We start from the raw sequence: 8,635 nt of genomic DNA, 5'->3' as shown, positions 1-8,635 counted from the left end.
GAGAGAAAGCCCTGCCCCTATAATGCCTTACAGGTTGAAGATCAGAGAGAGAGACCTGCCCCTATAATGCCTTACAGGTTGAAGATCAGAGAGAGAGACCTGCCCCTATAATGCCTTACAGGTTGAAGATCAGAGAGAGAGACCTGCCCCTGTTATGCCTTACAGGTTGAAGTTCAGAGAGAGAGACCTGCCCCTATAATGCCTTACAGGTTGAAGATCAGAGAGAGAGACCTGCCCCTATAATGCCTTACAGGTTGAAGATCAGAGAGAGAGACCTGCCCCTATAATGCCTTACAGGCTGAAGATCAGAGAGAGAGAGACCTGCCCCTATAATGCCTTACAGGTTGAAGATCAGAGAGAGAGAGACCTGCCCCTATAATGCCTTACAGGTTGAAGATCAGAGAGAGAGCCCTGCCCCTATAATGCCTTACAGGTTGAAGATCAAATATGTTGAAGATAATGTTCTGCAGATGTTGACACATGTTCCAACACGTAACAGGAAACATGTTAGATACATAATGAACAAGATAAAAGACTCAAAGGGGGCCGCTACTTGGAATGACAAAGGAGAGTTTATCTTTCAGGGGGCCGCTACTTGGAATGACAAAGGAGAGCTTATCTTTCAGGGGGCCGCTAGGGAATGACAAAGGAGAGTTTATCTTTCAGGGGGCCGCTACTTGGAATGACAAAGGAGAGCTTATCTTTCAGGGGGCCGCCCCTTGGAATGACAAAGGAGAGTTTATCTTTCAGGGGGCCGCTACTTGGAATGACAAAGGAGAGTTTATCTTTCAGGGGGAGACTACTTGGAATGACAAAGGAGAGTTTATCTTTCAGGGGGCCGCCCCTTGGAATGACAAAGGAGAGTTTATCTTTCAGGGGGCCCTACTTGGAATGACAAAGGAGAGTTTATCTTTCAGGGGACCTCTACTTGGAATGACAAAGGAGAGTTTATCTTTCAGGGGGATAAAATACTTGGAATGACAAAGGACACAGTTCTATCTTTCAGGGGGCCGCTACTTGATTCAATGACAAAGGAGAGTTTATCATTCAGGGGGACGCTACTTGGAATGACAAAGGAGAGTTTATCTTTCAGGAGATGTTGTCAGGGGTTCTCATATGATGGACTTGTTTAAAAGTATCTCTGCATCCCACCAGAATGCTGATGATAGAAGACCTCCTGGGTGGAGTCAGTGTCTTAAAGCCCTGGCAGTCCTCAACATTCCCCTCTCAGGTACCAAACTATAAGCTTCACCAACAGATTGTTGAGGATAAAAGACCTCCTGGGTGGAGTCAGTGTCTTAAAGCCCTGGCAGTCCTCAACATTCCCCTCTCAGGTACCAAACTATAAGCTTCACCAACAGATTGTTGAGGATAAAAGACCTCCTGGGTGGAATCAGTGTCTTAAAGCCCTGCAGTCCTCACCATTCCGCTCTCAGGTACCAAACTATGAGCTTCACCAACAGATTCAACTTTAAAACAAAACCCTTCAAAGAGCTACAGTTCTTAAAGAGGTTCTTGGAACTCCTCCCCCTTTTGAAATGGTTAATGATAACTCATTAATGGATGAGTCCTCACCCCTGAACCCCTCCTCCTTTTGAAAGGGCTAATGATAACTCATTAATGGATGAGTCCTCACCCCTGAACTCCTCCCCCTTTTGAAATGGTTAATGATAACTCATTAATGGATGAGTCCTCACTCCTGAACTCCTCCCCCTTTTGAAATGGCTAATGATAACTCATTAATGGATGAGTCCTTACTCCCCCATTTGAAATGGTTAATGATAACTCATTAATGGATGAGTCCTCACCCCTGAACCCCTCCCCTTTTGGAATGGCTAATGATAACTCATTAATGGATGAGTCCTCACTCCTGAACCCCTCCCCCTTTTGAAATGGCTAATGATAACTCATTAATGGATGAGTCCTCGCCCCTGAACCCCTCCCCCTTTTGAAAGGGCTAATGATAACTCATTAATGGATGAGTCCTCACTCCTGAACCCCTCCCCCTTTGAAAGGGCTAATGATAACTCATTAATGGATGAGTCCTCACCCCTGAACCCTCCCCTTTTGAAATGGTTAATGATAACTCATTAATGGATGAGTCCTCACCCTGAACCCCTCCCCTTTTGAAATGGTTAATGATAACTCATTAATGGATGAGTCCTCACCCCTGAACTCCTCCCCCTTTTGAAATGGTTAATGATAACTCATTAATGGATGAGTCCTCACCCCTGAACCCCTCCACCTTTTGAAATGGCTAATGATAACTCATTTATGGATGAGTCCTCAACCCTGAACCCCTCTGGACCTTTTCCTCATCTTGATCTCTCAGGGTGGTTAGACTTTTGAATTACTTCTGATTAAATTTAATACATTTTTTTTTTTTATTATACATTTGAACATTTGTGACATTCTTTAAACATTTGACGTGAGCATACACCTTGATTATAGGGTCTTAAGGGACATACTTTTATATTTTCTAACAAAACAATCTACGGTGCTATCAATACATCTGAAATCATCATTAGAAAGAGACATAACGTCTTCAAAATAAACTCCACACGCTCTTTGGCACAGGCAGAATACACAGTGTTGACCACAGGTAGAATACACAGTGTTGACCACAGGTAGAATACACAGTGTTGACCACAGGTAGAATACACAGTGTTGACCACAGGTAGAATACACAGTGTTGACCACAGGTAGAATACACAGTGTTGACCACAGGTAGAATACACAGTGTTGACCACAGGTAGAATACACAATGTTGACCACAGGTAGAATACACAGTGTTGACCACAGGTAGAACACACAGTGTTGACCACAGGTAGAATACACAGTGTTGACCACAGGTAGAATACACAGTGTTGACCACAGGTAGAATACACAGTGTTGACCACAGGTAGAATACACAGTGTTGACCACAGGTAGAACACACAGTGTTGACCGCAGGGAATACACAGTGTTGACCGCAGGTGAATACACAATGTTGACCGCAGGTAGAACACACAGTGTTGACCACAGGTAGAATACACAGTGTTGACCACAGGTAGAATACACGGTGTTGACCACAGGTAAATACACGGTGTTGACCACAGGTAGAATACACAGTGTTGACCACAGGTAGAATACACGGTGTTGACCACAGGTAGAATACACGGTGTTGACCACAGGTAGAATACACAGTGTTGACCACAGGTATAGTACACAGTGTTGACCCCAGGTAGGAGAAAGGTTATCTTGGACTTGTTTGATGCTGTAGTAGATTATTGATCCATTTTTGTTTTAAAACTGTCTAATAGATGGGGGAAAATGTTGAGATTTTTGAACCTCCTCCTTCATCTTCGTCATCTTCTAATGTCATAGCTAACCAATGTTCACCAGGCATGTGTTCAGGATGGGTATTGACAATAAACATGGCCGGTCTCTCCTTCCATTTCTCAATAGGTAGTTCATCACCAGACATGTGTTCAGGATGGGTATAGACAATAAACATGGCCGGTCTCTCCTTCCATTTCTCAATAGGTAGTTCATCACCAGACATGTGTTCAGGATGGGTATTGACAATAAACATGGCCGGTCTCTCCTTCCATTTCTCAATAGGTAGTTCATCACCAGACATGTGTTCAGGATGGGTATAGACAGTAAACATGGCCGGTCTCTCCTTCCATTTCTCAATAGGTAGTTCATCACCAGACATGTGTTCAGGATGGATATAGAGTGTAAACATGGCCGGTCTCTCCTTCCATTTCTCAATAGGTAGTTCATCACCAGACATGTGTTCAGGATGGGTATAGACAGTAAACATGGCCGGTCTCTCCTTCCATTTCTCAATAGGTAGTTCATCACCAGACATGTGTTCAGGATGGGTATTGACAGTAAACATGGCCGGTCTCTCCTTCCATTTCTCAATAGGTAGTTCATCACCAGACATGTGTTCAGGATGGGTATAGACAATAAACATGGCCGGTCTCTCCTTCCATTTCTCAATAGGTAGTTCATCACCAGACATGTGTTCAGGATGGGTATTGACAATAAACATGGCCGGTCTCTCCTTCCATTTCTCAATAGGTAGTTCATCACCAGACATGTGTTCAGGATGGGTATAGACAGTAAACATGGCCGGTCTCTCCTTCCATTTCTCAATAGGTAGTTCATCACCAGACATGTGTTCAGGATGGATATAGACAGTAAACATGGCCGGTCTCTCCTTCCATTTCTCAATAGGTAGTTCATCACCAGACATGTGTTCAGGATGGGTATAGACAGTAAACATGGCCGGTCTCTCCTTCCATTTCTCAATAGGTAGTTCATCACCAGACATGTGTTCAGGATGGATATAGACAGTAAACATGGCCGGTCTCTCCTTCCATTTCTCAATAGGTAGTTCATCACCAGACATGTGTTCAGGATGGGTATAGACAGTAAACATGGCCGGTCTCTCCTTCCATTTCTCAATAGGTAGTTCATCACCAGACATGTGTTCAGGATGGGTATTGACAGTAAACATGGCCGGTCTCTCCTTCCATTTCTCAATAGGTAGTTCATTACCAGACATGTGTTCAGGATGGGTATAGACAGTAAACATGGCCGGTCTCTCCTTCCATTTCTCAATAGGTAGTTCATCACCAGACATGTGTTCAGGATGGGTATAGACAGTAAACATGGCCGGTCTCTCCTTCCATTTCTCAATAGGTAGTTCATCACCAGACATGTGTTCAGGATGGGTATAGACAGTAAACATGGCCGGTCTCTCCTTCCATTTCTCAATAGGTAGTTCATCACCAGACATGTGTTCAGGATGGGTATTGACAATAAACATGGCCGGTCTCTCCTTCCATTTCTCAATAGGTAGTTCATCACCAGACATGTGTTCAGGATGGGTATAGACAGTAAACATGGCCGGTCTCTCCTTCCATTTCTCAATAGGTAGTTCATCACCAGACATGTGTTCAGGATGGATATAGACAGTAAACATGGCCGGTCTCTCCTTCCATTTCTCAATAGGTAGTTCATCACCAGACATGTGTTCAGGATGGGTATAGACAGTAAACATGGCCGGTCTCTCCTTCCATTTCTCAATAGGTAGTTCATCACCAGACATGTGTTCAGGATGGGTATTGACAGTAAACATGGCCGGTCTCTCCTTCCATTTCTCAATAGGTAGTTCATCACCAGACATGTGTTCAGGATGGGTATAGACAGTAAACATGGCCGGTCTCTCCTTCCATTTCTCAATAGGTAGTTCATCACCAGACATGTGTTCAGGATGGATATAGACAGTAAACATGGCCGGTCTCTCCTTCCATTTCTCAATAGGTAGTTCATCACCAGACATGTGTTCAGGATGGGTATTGACAGTAAACATGGCCGGTCTCTCCTTCCATTTCTCAATAGGTAGTTCATCACCAGACATGTGTTCAGGATGGGTATAGACAATAAACATGGCCGGTCTCTCCTTCCATTTCTCAATAGGTAGTTCATCACCAGACATGTGTTCAGGATGGGTATTGACAGTAAACATGGCCGGTCTCTCCTTCCATTTCTCAATAGGTAGTTCATCACCAGACATGTGTTCAGGATGGGTATAGACAGTAAACATGGCCGGTCTCTCCTTCCATTTCTCAATAGGTAGTTCATCACCAGACATGTGTTCAGGATGGATATAGACAGTAAACATGGCCGGTCTCTCCTTCCATTTCTCAATAGGTAGTTCATCACCAGACATGTGTTCAGGATGGGTATAGACAGTAAACATGGCCGGTCTCTCCTTCCATTTCTCAATAGGTAGTTCATCACCAGACATGTGTTCAGGATGGGTATAGACAATAAACATGGCCGGTCTCTCCTTCCATTTCTCAATAGGTAGTTCATCACCAGACATGTGTTCAGGATGGGTATTGACAATAAACATGGCCGGTCTCTCCTTCCATTTCTCAATAGGTAGTTCATCACCAGACATGTGTTCAGGATGGGTATAGACAGTAAACATGGCCGGTCTCTCCTTCCATTTCTCAATAGGTAGTTCATCACCAGACATGTGTTCAGGATGGATATAGACAGTAAACATGGCCGGTCTCTCCTTCCATTTCTCAATAGGTAGTTCATCACCAGACATGTGTTCAGGATGGGTATAGACAATAAACATGGCCGGTCTCTCCTTCCATTTCTCAATAGGTAGTTCATCACCAGACATGTGTTCAGGATGGGTATAGACAATAAACATGGCCGGTCTCTCCTTCCATTTCTCAATAGGTAGTTCATCACCAGACATGTGTTCAGGATGGGTATTGACAATAAACATGGCCGGTCTCTCCTTCCATTTCTCAATAGGTAGTTCATCACCAGACATGTGTTCAGGATGGGTATAGACAGTAAACATGGCCGGTCTCTCCTTCCATTTCTCAATAGGTAGTTCATCACCAGACATGTGTTCAGGATGGGTATAGACAATAAACATGGCCGGTCTCTCCTTCCATTTCTCAATAGGTAGTTCATCACAAGCCCAAACTCCACTAAATCGTTTTCTGATCAAGAGGCTCATGAGACCTTGTAGCTCTTGTTTATTCATGTTTTGATCACTAATCCTTAATATTTTAATAATAATAATCCACTAAGACTTGTCTTCAGGCAGTCACTTCCTAGACTGAATCAGAGCATAAACAATCATACTAACTGTACAAGCTAAAGGTGTACAGAAACACATTTCCAGCCTGAGGTTACTTGAGGGTAAAGTCTACTCCTTATATCCAGAGGTCTGTTATTAAGGGTAAAGCCTACTCCTTATATCCAGAGGTCTCTTATTAAGGGCTGGCCTACTCCTTATACCCAGAGGTCTCTTTATAAGGGCTGGTCTACTCCTTATACCCAGAGGTCTCTTTATAAGGGCTGGTCTACTCCTTATACCCAGAGGTCTCTTTATAAGGGCAGGCCTACTCCTTATACCCAGAGGTCTCTTTTTAAGGGCTGGCCTACTCCTTATACCCAGAGGTCTCTTATTAAGGGCTGGCCTACTCCTTATACCCAGAGGTCTCTTATTAAGGGTAAAGCCTACTCCTTATACCCAGAGGTCTCTTTATAAGGGCTGGCCTAAGGGTAAAAGGCCTACTCCTTATACCCAGAGGTCTCTTATTAAGGGTAAAGCCTACTCCTTATACCCAGAGGTCTCTTATTAAGGGTAAAGCCTACTCCTTATACCCAGAGGTCTCTTATTAAGGGTAAAGCCTACTCCTTATACCCAGAGGTCTCTTATTAAGGGTAAAGCCTACTCCTTATACCCAGAGGTCTCTTATTAAGGGTAAAGCCTACTCCTTATACCCAGAGGTCTCTTATTAAGGGTAAAGCCTACTCCTTATACCCAGAGGTCTCTTATTAAGGGTAAAGCCTACTCCTTATACCCAGAGGTCTCTTATTAAGGGTAAAGCCTACTCCTTATACCCAGAGGTCTCTTATTAAGGGTAAAGCCTTATTAAGGGCTGGCTCCTTATACCCAGAGGTCTCTTATTAAGGGCTGGCCTACTCCTTATACCCAGAGGTCTCTTATTAAGGGTAAAGCCTACTCCTTATACCCAGAGGTCTCTTATTAAGGGTAAAGCCTACTCCTTATACCCAGAGGTCTCTTTTTAAGGGCTGGCCTACTCCTTATACCAGAGGTCTCTTTTTTATGTATATATATGGTTGTAGTTATAACCCTTTACTGAATCTATAACTATAAACACATATCTATGGGTGTAGTTATAACCCTTTACTGAATATATAACTATAAACACATATCTATGGGTGTAGTTATAACCCTTTACTGAATCTATAACTATATACACTTATCTATGGGTGTAGTTATAACCATTTACTGAATCTATAACTATATCCACATATCTATGGGTGTAGTTATAACCCTTTACTGAATATATAACTATATCCACATATCTATGGGTGTAGTTATAACCCTTTACTGAATCTATAACTATATCCACATCTCTATGGGTGTTGTGAACTGTAAAGTATTTCCACATCCTCTCCTTTAAAATCCTGTTAAAGCTGTTCTGTTAAAGTCCTGTTAAAGCCGTTCTGTTAAAGTCCTGTTAAAGCTGTTCTGAGTCCTGTTCAACCACTGAAGATTTCAACTCTAAGCCAGTATCAAAATGTCCGATGCTTCTTCATGAGTTTCTGAAAAGTATTATTAAAAACGTATTTATCGCCATCAGTCCGCACTTTCTTGGGTGCTCCTCCTTCCTCCAAGATAGAGACAAAGGCCAGGGTCACCTCTGCACCACTTTCTTGGGCTCCTCCTTCCTCCAAGATAGAGACAAAGTCCAGGGTCACCTCTGCCCCACTCTTAAAAAATAAGACCCGTACAAATGCTATTTTAGAGAAAATGTCTATAACCGTTAGCATGTAGCGATTACCATCATTTTTATCTGCAAGGGCCTGCATGACACATAGATCGGCCTGAAACTGGGACAAGGGGTGAGTAGAAAAAACTATATTTCCAGGAAATTGTTGTCGCACAGGTTGATGCAGAGTGTGCGCATCCTGCTCTGCTAGCCAATCATTCACTAGAGCAGCACCTAACCTGCTACCTGTTTCTTCAGCTATGGCTATTATTAAATAACCTGGGTTAGAGGGGGGTATAGTT

This window comes from Oncorhynchus nerka, unplaced genomic scaffold (assembly GCF_034236695.1).
Source record: "Oncorhynchus nerka isolate Pitt River unplaced genomic scaffold, Oner_Uvic_2.0 unplaced_scaffold_1003, whole genome shotgun sequence".
In the NCBI taxonomy this organism is placed as follows: domain Eukaryota; kingdom Metazoa; phylum Chordata; class Actinopteri; order Salmoniformes; family Salmonidae; genus Oncorhynchus; species Oncorhynchus nerka.
The sequence above is the reverse complement of the archived record's forward strand: the minus strand, read 5'-3'. Positions refer to the sequence as shown.